This window comes from Macadamia integrifolia, chromosome 10, assembly GCF_013358625.1.
Source record: "Macadamia integrifolia cultivar HAES 741 chromosome 10, SCU_Mint_v3, whole genome shotgun sequence".
NCBI classification, from domain to species: domain Eukaryota; kingdom Viridiplantae; phylum Streptophyta; class Magnoliopsida; order Proteales; family Proteaceae; genus Macadamia; species Macadamia integrifolia.
The window spans coordinates 1,110,588-1,125,021 of NC_056566.1; the positions used below are offsets into that span (position 1 = coordinate 1,110,588).

Sequence of the window (14,434 nt, forward strand, 5' to 3'; positions counted from 1 at the left end):
TTTATAACATTACATGCACTAATCTGTTATATTCATAATTCAATGAACCAATTGGAAAAAACCCAAATAGTAAATTGAAATCAAGATTAGAAACTGAAGGTTTAACGAAACAGTAGACCAATAGGACTCCGGTATCTGCTGGCTAAATCCATATCTGAGAGAATGATTGGGGAACCAAATTGGAAAATCAGAACAATGACTCAAGAAGACGGATAACTAAGGAACGGAGAAGTAAGGTATGCAGAGGTTCAAATAACATTGAATCTACTCCTCCCTCTTATTTCTCCTTCTAGCGCAAGCTTTTTCTCTCTCTCTCTCTCTCTCTCTCCTATCCACCTCATCATGTGGACCTACTAGGAAGCATGAAACAAATATTTAAAATAGTCCTAATTGTTTCTAAATTTCTTGGGAAAGTGCAAACTAACCCTTCTTAATTTGTTTATTGATGGGTTATTTAATTATGTACCTAAGCTACATTCATTTTTACCCAATTATTTGCCCCCTTAGTAGTGGGAGTTAGGGGTGAAATAGGGCCAGGTTGTCCTGGTTTCTTAAAACCCTAATCCAACCCTAGGTCTTCAAAATTCAATCTAGGCCCAAACTAATCATGCCGGGTTCATATCCAGACCCAACCCTGCCAGGCTCATACCAATCCAACCCAGCCCTAATTGACCCTGTTAGGGTCAGGCTGGGTTGATCTTGGCTTTTCCAATCATGAGTGGCTTTATGAACAAAGCCTAGTGTCTTAGGAAGCCTACCTTAACTCATAGAGTTTGATTTTGTTCAAAAGTCATTTTTCTATTAAACTTCTGTTAATTTATAGCATACATCCACGGTTACATAACTTCCCTTCTCATCCATGATTACATAACTTCCATTCACATGATGACCACATTGCCACGATACTACTATTACTATATTAATTAAAAGAACTTCATATCTCCACTAAAACACTACATGATAATTAAAATCTACAATTATTTAGGACTAATAATAAGATAACTACTTCTACCAAAAATAATAAAATAACTATCCGAGAGAGATTGCCTCATGCTCGGTACATAACATTCTACCCCTTAAAAATGTCTTTGTCCTCAAGGACAAATAAATTAATGGAAATAAGAACAATAATTGTCCTCCTGGATCCCATATTTTGATAGAAAAAAATTGAATTACATGTCAGGATGTGAGAATCCAGTTGTAAAGATGAGCATTTTCTTGAAGGAAGTGGTGAATGATACCTTCATCGTCTTGTCTTCTTTCTTTTTCATCTTTTTCTTCTTCATCATCATCTTTTTCTTCTTTTTCATCTTCTTTTTCTTCTTCTGCTTCTTCTTCTCCCTTGTCTTTGACTGTGTCGATTGCACCATCATGACTACCTCTTCTTCGAATCTCCTCAATTCGTTTGAAGATTCTCCCATTATAAGGTTGATTGGTAGTTTCTCAATCATCATGGGAAGCTTTTTCATGATGTCGCTAAGCTTCCTTATGATTTCCTGTTGCCCCAATTGAAGTGAACGCACAACGCTTTCCAAGTTCTCCACCATTTCTCTCATCTCTGGTTCTGATACCACTTATTACGCGCGTGGAAGGGAGGGAGAAATAAATTAAAAGAAAATTAAATAGTAAATACGCACAGCGCTTTCCAAGTTCTCCACCATTTCTCTCATCTTCGGTTCTGATACCACTTATTACGTGCGTAGAAGGGAGGGAGAAATAAATTAAAAGAAAATTAAATAATAAATAAAATTGGAGAGAAAATATGGACGATAAGAACTGATGGTATACTGCCTAATGTCTCACAGATTATTTTGTAAGCTTGATGGTATACTGCCTCACAGATTATTTTGTGATAGAAAAAGGACTTGTAAAGATAATATATTTCCAATGGAGGTTGGGATTTCACCTGTTATACAATTATCTGAGAGAGAAAGAAAAATCAAGTTTAGCAGCACATCACCTAAGCTCAATGGGATAGAACCAGAAAATCAATTCTTAGAGTGATCTAATATGTCAATATTAAATGATGGAAGATGTATGGGTCCTTTTAAGAGGTTGGACTTGAAATCAATGTAAGCATGGGATGCAACTGGAAGAGGGTTTGGTAGTTGACCTTATAATTTATTGAAAGATGCATTCAATAGAGATAGATTAGAAGAAAGATCCCAAAAATAGTTGGGTATGGGGCCTGTAATTGTAACATTTGAAATATCCAAATAAATAATTTATTTTTGAGTTTCAAACCAAACAAGAAAGGATGGACCCAGTTGACAAGATCTCATGTTGAGATTACTAAATTGGAATGGAGGAACCCACTCGGAGCTAACATTCAAAATTAAGGAATTTGAAGACATGGATAAGAACTTCAAGTTTCTTAGCTTTGAGAAATGAGTTTCAGACACAATCCCAATCAACTGATTGGATGACATGTTAAGTGTAACTAACTTAGAAATCTCTCCAATAGAAATATGAAGGCTTCCATTCAATTTATTCCCCCCAAGTTTCGTATCTATCAATATTGACAATCTCCCCAAAGAAGCAGGAATTGGACCTTGAAGTAAATTGTTAGACAAATCAAGTCCCACCAGGCTATAGAGCTCACCCAGTCATTCTGGCAAATTTTCGACCAATCAATTGCCACTCAATCTTAAGGACATTAGACTAGGTGCAAAGGACTCCTACTGACACAATTCTTTGTTCCTTGAAAAAATTCAGGTATACCTCATGTTAAGTTATTATCATCTATGTTCAAGCTTTTTAAGTTGCAAAGGAAACCAATTGATCTTGCAATCACTCTCCCAACATTATTGGGGTACAAACTAAAATCAGCTAAAGATGTCATATTTCCAATGGAGTAAGGAAGTCTCCCATGTACACTGACAATAGATAAGTCGAGTACTTTAATGCTTCTCCAGCTTCCCTTTAGAAAATACTTTCAACTAGCGGTAAGATCAATGTTTACTACAAGACTTAGATGTTATAAATTTGGAAGCTCAGAGATGCCAAAGGGAATCCTTCCATGAAAACTATTAGAACTTATATCCAAAGATCTATATAATTGAAACTTATGGCTTATGCTTTGATACCAATTGTTAGTTGATGTTTGGTCAAATACGAAATATATTTTTATTTATTAAGTCAATTAATTAGTCATTGAGTTACGACGAGACAATGATAGTTTAAGTCAAATAATCTCTAGTATTTGCAAAGTAACTCAAACTTATAGCTATGGCTCTGATACCAATTGTTAATCTTACAATCCAGTCAGGAAACTTTGAAGTGAATCTATTAAAGGAAAGATCCATCACAACAAGTGAAGAGAATTTCGTAAACTGAAGGTATGGAATGAAATCATTTAAGCCACAATAAGATAAATGCAACTTAGTCAATAATGGAAGTCTATTCAATATAGAATACCATTTCGGTCCCACGATCGAAAGGTCCACCTTGTTCATTGTGAGGTATCTACATACTCAAAAGGAGGATCGTGTGAGGTGATTATGTTGTAGGGGATTAGTGGGTAATAGTTATTTTAGTAGATTATTAATTTTTTTTTTATTATAAGTCATAAAATAATATGTACTTATAAGTGTAATCGTGTAAGTAGTGAGAGTAGTTGTAACCGAATTGAAGAAGCGGAGGGAGAAATTATGTAACTGCTATTAAGCCTATTTATTAGTGTTTTGGAATGAAAGAGATGAATTGAAAATCTCAATTATTTTTCTTATGAGGAAAGAGACTCGACTCCCTCCTAATTAGTCGAAACCAATTCCTTATAATTTCTCTTGAGAGATTCTTATCTCTTCTCTCCACGAGATAGAGGTTGGCATCCTCCTAATTAGCTAAAATCTCTTATTTTTTCTATTTTATCTCCTTTGTCTTTACTTCATAAATTCTCTCATTCTTAATTTTATTTGTTCATTTCCGTGTACGTAACAAGTGGTATCAGAGCAATGATTCTGCAACCATGGGTATCCCACCAGAGATCATCGAGGTCATTAATGAAGATTTACGATCAGACATTCGTAACATTATTGCAATATCCAAAACAATGATGGAAGATTTTTAATGTGTTGGTTTACAATATCCAAAACAATGATGAAAGAATTTTAATGTGTTGGGGAAGGCTTAGTCGAGTTGAAGAAATAAATCAAATGGCAAATCAGTAGCGATGACAACAAAAATAAACGTGAGATAGCTTCAACGACAAAAAGAAAAGTGATCGTTGCACCAACCAAACAAATAAAACTTGAAGTGAACTGCCCCAAGCGTCAACCTCGAGTTGTTCATAATCAACTAAAGACAAAGATTCTCAAGTCAAGTTTAATACTGAAAAAGTTAGTACTATTCATGAAAAATAGTATGATTAAGTTGCAAAAGTTGAAAAAATAATTTTGAAGAAGATGTTGCTTTTGTTGATTGTTATCAAGACATGGAAGTGAGTTGGTCACAACCATTCAACTTCACAAATTAAACATTGAGGACAAGGTTCTTTGAAGGGAAAAGTATTATTATATACTCAAAAGGAGGATAGTGTGAGGTGATTATGTTGTAGGGGATTAGTGGGGAATAATTATTTTAGTAGATTATCAAGTAATTGTTTTTATTTTAAGTCATGAAGTAATAGGTAATTATGAGTGTAATCATGTAAGTAGTGGGAGTAGTTGTAACCGAATTGGAGAAGTGGAGGAAGAAATTATGTAACGGCTATTAAGCCTATTTATTAGTGTTTTGAAATGAAAGAGATAAGTTAAAAATCCCAATTATTTCTCTTATGAGAAAAGATAAGAATCTCTCAAGAGAAATTATAGGGAATTGTCTTCTGCTTGGAATATATTTTTTTTTAAAACTACCTAGTTAGCAGAAATTTTGTACTTAAATTCTAGAAGCCATACATGTTAAAATAATCAGAACTATAATATGGATGTGGATGAAGATATTGGGGGTACGATGTCTCGTATTCCATCACATGAATTTATGGGTACAAAGTCTTCGCTTGGGCTTTAGCTTTCTTCTATAATAACATAAGGTACCTAAATACCAGTAACGTATCCCAAACCAACACTCAAATAAAACCCTGTATCATTTATTCTTTTATGTCACTTTCATCTTCAACCGTCCATCTTCTATCTGTGTGTTAATTTTAATTTTAGTACTTAGTAGAAACCAGAGGAGAATTTGTTGAAAACACTATTAAATTCAAGACAAACTTCATTACTGCTTCTCATGATGCCTGACCTGGTTAAGATTGCTCTCTCTTGGGCTAAAATTAAAAGCCCAGTGAAATAGTTGCCGGCCCACACTTATCCGTTTTGAAGAAAACACCTATTGGTATATTGGAACTTTAAACTCCACAGATAATTTCTTCTTTACTTGTGATGATCGACCTGTTAAGAATTAACAACATAGCAGAATAACGATTTGCCAAAGAAAACGAAAGAGAATCTCTCTCTCTCACACACACACGTTTATATGGTTTAACCAGAGCTTCTACTATTTTGATGGATAATTACAAAATCCTCACTACTACAACTCCTTAAGACAAAACTTCCCGATAAATAGCTTCTCACGCACCACATAAAGCAACTCTAAGCCCAGAAAGTACAAAATTACCCTAGTAAACGATACCCAGAAGAATTTCAACAAGTTTCCCTTCACCCCTTACTTAGGTCCTATCACCTTGCAACTCCCACGGCCTGCTTACCAACAAGTGCAACTGCCATATTTGAGGGAAATCACAAGTAATTCCTAGATTAAATTGAGATTAGGCTTCACCAATGACAATCTCCCACCTTTAATCTATTAAATTATAGAGTCCTAAGTAAATTGAGTTCCTCTCCTTCATCCTCTGGCTACACACTCCATGATAAGTGACTTATTTGTTCATTAGTTAAAGAACTGAGGGGTGGGGTGTGTACAATGAGAGACTAGCTAGCTTGAAACTACATCAATTTTGAAACTATATAGGCTCTTCTCTCTCCTATGCTGGGAAGAAGATCAGCATGGACCCAATTGCAGAGAGAACAAAATATATAATAATGTAAGGGTGTAATTATCAAATAAAAAAGAAAAGAAAAATATGCTAACACACACACCAGGTCAAGATCCTCCATCTTGAATCTTGATTGACCCTAGCATTGATATTTTGGTACCACCCGATTTGAATCTTTGTTGAAACTTTTAATTTAGTTTTGGTAGGGGGATGCGCCAGGCCCTTGCAGTAGTGCAAAGCAAAGGCGACGCTCGAAGACCCCAGTAGCAAGCTATCGTAGTGGGCCTTCCCCTGAGAAAAATTAATTTAATATCATGTGGATCAATGATCCACGTATCAGATATTAAACTGATAAGAACAGATACTACACTTGATCTTAGCCAAAAGGCCGAGAAAGGTATGCTTTTTTCATTGTCTCTATTTACGTTTTATATGCAACCTTCACCTCTCCCTATGCCTTTTCTGTCCGATGTGGGACTATTCACCCTTCTCTTTCCATGATTAGGGTTTTTCCTAAGCAAGTGGAGATTGTTCAATCCATTGGTTGCCCATTTAAGATTTCGAGGCACATAACATTGCAACAAATCATTGCTACTAGTGACGGAGAGTTCTGTTCATTCATCATTCATGGAAATTAGCAGGAAATGTAGTTAAAAAGGCAAGCAATCTCACTCTTCTCCAACCTTTTTGTGTTTTAGTCAAAAGGGTACAATAGTTATTTCAATTTATCACTTAACTGTGACTGACGGCAAGGGGTCTGAGCATAATTTAAGGGGTCTGAGCATAATTTGATATTATGCAGGGGTGTCTCTCTAATAATGGCATTCTCTAAGGGGTGACGTTGTAAATTATCCCATTTTTTTTTATCACACATTGCATAGATCCAGTCCTTGTAATCCAATCCAATTAACGATCCACTAATGTGCCCCTGTATCGATCAGGATCAATCATAGCCAATACCGACCGATCCAATCTAAGTTTTAAAACCATGGCCACAAGTCTTTCGTCCATCACCAACTTCCATTTGTATAGGTAGAAAATACCCTTCCCATACCAATCATCGCCCTCTACGTTATCATGTGATCTGACAATTCCATCTGTTTGGCTGGGTTTGGTTTTCAAAATCAGGCCAAACCTGGTCCGTTGGCATCCCTATCCCTAAACCTAACATGGCACGTCCTTGTTGAGGTTGGAATGCTTAGCCTGGCCAACTAAGGATCAAGTTAGGCTGTAGTTATTTTTTTGTATATTTAAGTGTTGAGATTTGAGACCAGAATTTTTGGTTCTCACTGAAACAAATACATGAAAGTTCCATTTAGGTCATGAAATTAAAATAACATAATCATCAATCTCATTAAATAGTCTTCACATTTATATTTCCATATTTATTTTTGGAAGAAATTAAGTTTCATGATCGATAGCATGGATCTTGTGCCTGCACCTTCAGATAGGGTCTTTAAAGGCAGGTGCAAGCTTGGAGAACCTAGATTAAGAGGATCAAATCCGTGAGGGGAGTTGTTGGGCTGAGGCAACAAGTTTTCCACTCTCTTGCAAGCTTATCAGAGTCTCGTAGAGGCTTTCCTTCACAGGTGTGAACTCAAGGCCCACGCTGTCTGCTCTGCCAATGTCTTCCCATAAGAATACCAGTCCTGCTTCATGTATGGGTGTCAAAATCAAACTGAAATCGTTTAACAAAATCAAACTGAGTTGTTTACACTATATTGAAGTCATGAAATCATTTAATAAATAGTTTGATTTCTTTTTTTTAAATTGACACTATTTAGTTAGAACAGTTTAAATTGAGTCAAATCGTTTAAGTAATCTGTCTAAAACCAGTTAATGTATACATAGTAAGTTAAAGTCATTCATGATTAGAATAAACAGTATTGATAAAGTGATTTTTTTTTCCATTTCACGTAAGTGAAGATTCAAGGGACCCCTCGAAAGTTACCGAAATGGTCTTGACATAGTTGAGATCGCTCCAGCAAGTCTCGTCAACGACCTTGTCAGGACTCCTATTAGGATCCATATGAATTACTGCCACTGAAGACGTGAAAACCACAAGTTTAACTTGAGCTTCTATTGCGGCATTCATCACATTCATGGTTCCTTTGATTGCTGCCTCCATTACTCGTTTCTTGAATTAAAAAATTTCACTATAATCAGACTTAATTGTCTTAATCATCCAAATAATGTAGTATCTAGAAGAGTTAATTTCTAGTTAATTTAGATGGATCAATACTTACCAAATCATTCACAATAGGAAAGGCTACGTGAAAGACTCTACTGCATCCTCTGACTGCATGGTGAATGCTCTCATAATCAAGAATGTCAGCTTTACAAAGATTTAGTCTTTCCTTAGCCTCTGGTAGCTCCCTCAAATGAGAATTCTTGGGATCATCTGTAATATTGTGAAATAGAATGAGATTGTCAAGGAAGGTAAGATCACTTGATGGGTCTAGCAAGAATGGACCTTCTTTTGAGAGAGAGAGATTATGAAAGAACTTACTAGTGTCTAGAACTGTTCCCTTGACAAAGTAACCTCTTTCTAGGAGAAGCTTGATAAGCCATCAGCAATGAAACCTCCTACGCCAGTGACAGACAATTTGGTCGGAAACCATCATTAATTCTTCTCTTTTGGAAGGAGAGGAGGAAATGAAAAAAAAAAAAAAAAAAATATGGTAGACTGTAGGGGTTGATGCCACCTTTATATATAGGAGTGCACCTCATACCCATGGATGTTGTGAGATGGGGTTAGATGATACAGCGCTAGTTGAAGAGGATCCGAGCTCCATCAATTAGGAGATTTTTTTCACAAAAAAAAAAAAAAAAAAAAAAAAAGAAAAAAAAAAAGAAAGAAAGAAAGAAAGAAGAAGGAGAGTGCAATGACAACGTGTTATAAAACAAAATCATACATAAGAAGCATCGATAGAACAATATCATACATAAGAAGCAACGACATTATTTCATATGAGGAAAAGAGAAATAGACACAAAGACGTTGGCTTATCATACTCAAGCTTAGTTTTGATTTAGTTTGGTATAATTTAATCGGCGTGTGGCATGCAAAAATAAATAAATAAAATTAAAAGAACAGAATTCGATGCAGTCAGGCCAAAAATATGAAATCTTATTTGCCTCTATCTAATAGTATGTGGCTTCAATCATTTAACCATTGGTCAACATCATTATCAATTTCTTTTCTTCATTAAAAAAAAAGTACTAGAATTTTTCTATTCCTCTTACAGTCTTTTATCTAATTTCTACACGTAATTTATGTTACGAATATAAAAGAATTTTCTGAAGTATTTTGAACGTGCTTATCATTACGTCATTATTAAAAATTATGCTTGTTATACACGTTTTTTTAGTCATTTATTTGTTTTATTTCAAAGAATGCAGCTGAAGATACTGACCATTTATTTTCTAGATGCTCTTCTCATTGAATATCTAGAATGAAGTGACTTAGAAGTGTTGCCCTTCTCATTATCCCTTATTTGTCTTTGAAGGTGAATGGAGATTTACCGAAAAGGAATTCAAGGGTAATTCAATCTGTGGGATAGTTGTCAAGTTGGCATTTTGTGCTTGACTATATTACATTTGGCCAAAAAAGATATGATGTAGGTAAGCCCCTAATTCCCATACAATAACATGGGATTACCTCATGTGATTGTATATAAACTGCTTAAATTTTATTTTATATTTAGTAATGATATATTTTACATGTAATTTTTAATTTATATGTTAGAACAAATGGGTTTAAAATAATGAAAGAAATGGGTTTAATACGTGACGGGTGTTGTTGGGCTGAGGCGAGGCCCTCTCTTGCAAGGTTATCACAGTCTCTTCATGATAGACTTTTATTTATTTATTTATTTATTTTTATCATGAAAAGTGGAGAAAAGGTACACCTCCACTATGTGAATATTATTTGAAATAATGAAAGAAATCTTTCCTACTATTGAGCATAGTAGGCTGAACAAGGAACAAAGGCGGCTTTATCCACCAAACTTTAGACAAATGCACGAGAGATGCCCTTTTAGCTAAAGTATGGGTTTCACAATTCTCAGTCCAAGGAACAAAATGAAGAAAAATACTAAAAAAAGAATTACACAGCAAATGAATGTCATCAACTAAAATTCTAGAAGCCTAATCTGGGGCTTAAACAAATCTATTTATACATGAAATGAGACCAAGGGAGTCCAAACAACATTGGATCATGCAAACTAGAAAAAGCAGGAGGATCAGAGTAGTTAGCATATTGATTCCTGTAACCACTTAAGCCATGCTTTGCAAAATCACATTATCAATCCTTGATCAACCAAATTGTTATAAAAAATGGGAAATATCATTTTTTTTTTTTAACAAATGATATTACAACTGTTGGATATATAGTTTGGATTTGTAACATGTGAAATTTCAGAACTTAATTCAATTAATAAAATACCCTCCTCTGTATTGATTGAATTACCACATGAGCAAGGATTGGAACCATTATACTTGTCTTTTGCTAGGATTTTCTTAAGTTCTAGAACCCATACATGTTAAAAGAATCAGAACTATCATATGGGTGTGGATGAAGATGTTGGGGGTACGATATCTTGTATTCCATCACATGAATTTGTGTGTTGATTCTGAAAGAACATTAAGAGGTTGTTGAGACCGGGCTAACTTAAAGGTATTAATAAGAAAATTCCTTTACTAAATAGGAAAAAAGAAATTCATTTTCATCAACCCTAACAGGATTTAGTTGAATAATTTGGAATAGTCAACCTTGGGGTTAAGTTAATGATAATAAGTCTTAACAATTAAATCCATCCAACACCGATCCAGATCCCAAGTTTTGAAACCTTGCTCCCAAGTTCAATGGAGGTCACCAACCTAGATTGGCCTTCTTGATCATCCATTAACACTACCCAGGTAAATATATTTTAACGATCTGGGCACTGTCTCAAAGAGAGGCTTGGTGAAATAGACATGTCTGTGAAGATGCGGACTACCTGCACCTAGACAGAAAGACCCTATGAAGCTTTACTGTTCCTGGGATTGACTTTGTGCCTTTCCTGCGCAGCTTAGGTGGAGGGCGAAGAAGGCCTCCTTCCGGAACTTAAATTGATTTCCCTTATTTATACAATTGCTTTTCCCGTTTTTTCTTCTACTAGCTGACCGACGTGGGACTAAAAAACCTAGTTCCTTTCCCATACTATGAGTATGATATAAGAACTATCAATCTGATTTACTTCAACATATGGAACGCTCTGTTCCCAGAAAAAGTTCAACTCAATCGTAAGTATCTACAAATGATTGTGGAAGGTCAAGTTTGTTCCCTCTTGGGCAATAATAAAATCCCAGTGCAAGAAGATTGAAGGTCAGAGTTTACTCTGGAAAAGGAAAAGGAAAAGTGAAGCAATTTTTCCAGTTTTAAAGGGATCAGTGCATTTCCACATCTCTCATAGAACTAAACTTATTATAATAATAACAGATATTACAAATCGTATTACCATTGAAAAATAAAAAATTGGAGGGAGGGATGAATACAATATAAATTTTTTTAAGTTCTGTTTACCATCATCGACTATGTCGGTTTCTGTGAGATGTTGCTCTGCTGCTGCCCATCTGCAATGTTCTATTGAGAAGTTTATCAATGAAACCAAAGTAGTTGCGAATCCCAAACCAACACTCAAGTAAAACCATGTATCCTTTATGTCACTATTATCTTCCACTGTCCCTCTTCTATTTGAACCACCACTTTGGCAACTTGTGAGAAGTGGAGGACCACAAAGACCTAGGTTTCCATAGTATGAAGACACATCAAATGTAGTCATCTGCCCTGTATATGAGATTTTTCCTGAGAAGAAGTCCTGGATGTCATATCGAGAGGAACATTCCTAGAAAGCTGATTATTTGAGACGTCGGGAGATTCTAATCATTCATGTTTGCAATTTTCTCAAGGATGTGCCCACTGATATGATTTCTTGACAAGTTCTAAACAACTGAACCCTCTCATAATTGAGATTCGTGAAGTTGAAGTTGTACAAAAGGCTTTTTTTGGTAAGCTAAGAGGTTTGAACTTGAGACCTCTAGGTAAACATGGGTTTTTTGCACACCACAGCTCACTAACTGTGCTAGGTAGTTGTTGTTGAGTTGTACAAAAGGTGATGAACCTTGTATATGCTTTTACTCTAGATGTACCATCAGTGTTACCAAGGATGTCACATCTTGTCCATCAGTTGCAGCAATTAGTATTAAAAACTGCCTCTAAGAAGTCAAGGAGTGGAACAAGCACAAGCTCTAGCACTACTTCTCGGATGCATGGTTTTGAGATGGAGGGAAGCAATGCCTAAGAGAAAAACTTCATTACTTAGAAGCAGCCCAAACTTGAGAGTTTGTTCAGGTGTGCTTCTTAAGATATATGGGGTGACCCTTTTATAAGAAAGCTTCTACTTATCCCAAGAAACCACTGTTGTATGCATCTAATTACATGTGAGCTCCATTGGGATTGTCAGAGTTGAAACTGTATTAGTTACAGGGGAAGGTGATACATGGTTCAAACTTGTTTACCTGAGCCAAGTAAATAAGATTTCCAAAAAGGGTCTGTATAGAGGAATATTGAAAATATAATTTATGCTCTCATGCTCTATCCCTTATTAATATATGGACCTGGCCTGGTTAAGATTGTTCTCTCTTGGGCTACAGTAAGAGGCCCAGTGAATTAGTTGCCGGCCCACCCTTATCTGCTTCGAAGAAAGCACCAATTGTTATATAGGAACTTCAAACTCCACCCTTCTTCAGTCAAATAATTTATGCACTACATAATAAATGATTTATTTGTTCATTAATTAAAGAATTGAGGGAGGTGGGTTAAGTGAGAGACTAGCTAGCTTGACACTATGTAGGCTCTTCTCTCTCCTACCCTGGGAAGATCAACACAGACCCAATCGTAAATCAAGATTCATTGTTGCAGAGAAGGAAGAAAATGGATAATAATGTAATTATTAAGTGTAAAGGAAATGGAAAATATGCTAACACAACAGATCCAGATCCTCCATTTTGAAGACCCCCTCCCTATCCTGGAATCTTTATGCTTTTATCTTTTTATCAAATATTGTTGATCAAAAAGCATCCATCCATTGGAGCCTGGAACTTTACCCCAGTAGCTTTGAGCCCTTCCACTAATTGTCTCTCACAGTTTATACTCTTAATTAAGGAAACAATGGATGGATGAATCGTGGGCTCATTTTGATTTCAAGGTGAGAAATGATGGATTGGTTGAATGGTCACAACCGTTTGATAAACATCAATGGGGGACCCAGGACATTTAGTAGTTGTTAGCTGTACATTTGCTTTCCCTAGAAGAGTCAATCCAGCAACATTGATATTTGACACCACCAGATTTGAATCTTTTGCGAAACTTTTAATTTAGTTTTGGTAGGGGTGGGCCAGGCCCTCGCAGTAGTGTAATGCAAGGGTGACGCTCGAAGACCCCAGTAGCAAGCTACTGTAGTGGGTCCTCCCTCAAGAAAAATTAATTTAATATCATGTGGATCGATGATCCATATATCAGATATTAAATTGATAAGAACAGATACTATACTTGGGCACCGTTTGACAACATTCAATTTTTTTTTATTTTTGTGTTTTCTTGTTTTCAAAAATGGAGAAACAACCTAAAAAGCATTTAATAAAGTTGTTTTGTTTCATTCGTTTCTACAAACATAAATCAAAATTTATGCCTATTTATAATTTTAGAAACGACTTTGAAATCAAAATTTATACCTATTTACAATTCTAGAAACGACTTTGACGAAACAAGTCATCGTTTCTAGAAACGAATTTGAAAAAAAAAAAAAAAAGGTTGTTGTGCCCAATAAAATCTCTCAACTATTTAAACCTAAAAAGAGGGCAACCGAACCCTCTCTCCCTTTTGGGCATCCGATGATACTATTGGGTTTTTTAGTGACATTATGTCTACAAAAACATTTCGAGAAACAGGTTTATCAAATACCAAAAAATCTATTTTTATTTTTAGAAACGTAAAAAGCCGTTTCTGCTATTTCTAGACACAGAAACAGTAAAAAGATTATCAAACGATGCTTGATCTTAGCCAAAAGGCCGAGAAAGGTATGCTTTTTCCAATGTCTCTATTTCCATTTTATATGCTGCCTCCACCTCTTCCTATGCCTTCCTCTATCCGATTTGGAACTATTCAGCCTTCTATTCCCTCTGCTTTGCCTCCTAACATGAGCATTAATTAATACAATAACGACAAATACTTTACTGCTTTGGACCCAAAAAATTAGAAAAATAAGCTTGAATCTATTCAGTAAAGGTTAAGTTTCAGTAACCATTTGACTTGGTCCTAGAATCCCAATCATGCACCCTTCTATATATATATGAGACACAAAACCACAATGTATAGATGAAAAGATGTTTAATAGATTCA

At 35.4% G+C, this 14,434-nt stretch overlaps 2 non-coding genes across 2 annotated transcripts; both read right to left on the reverse strand.

Moving 5' to 3' along the window:
• Positions 1 to 6,197: 6,197 nt before the first annotated feature.
• Positions 6,198 to 6,393, reverse strand: LOC122092551. Its single transcript, XR_006144205.1, has one exon. It is a non-coding gene; the product is annotated as a U2 spliceosomal RNA (small nuclear RNA).
• A 7,027-nt stretch (positions 6,394 to 13,420) lies between these two features.
• Positions 13,421 to 13,614, reverse strand: LOC122092554. Its single transcript, XR_006144208.1, has one exon. It is a non-coding gene; the product is annotated as a U2 spliceosomal RNA (small nuclear RNA).
• Positions 13,615 to 14,434: the final 820 nt, after the last annotated feature.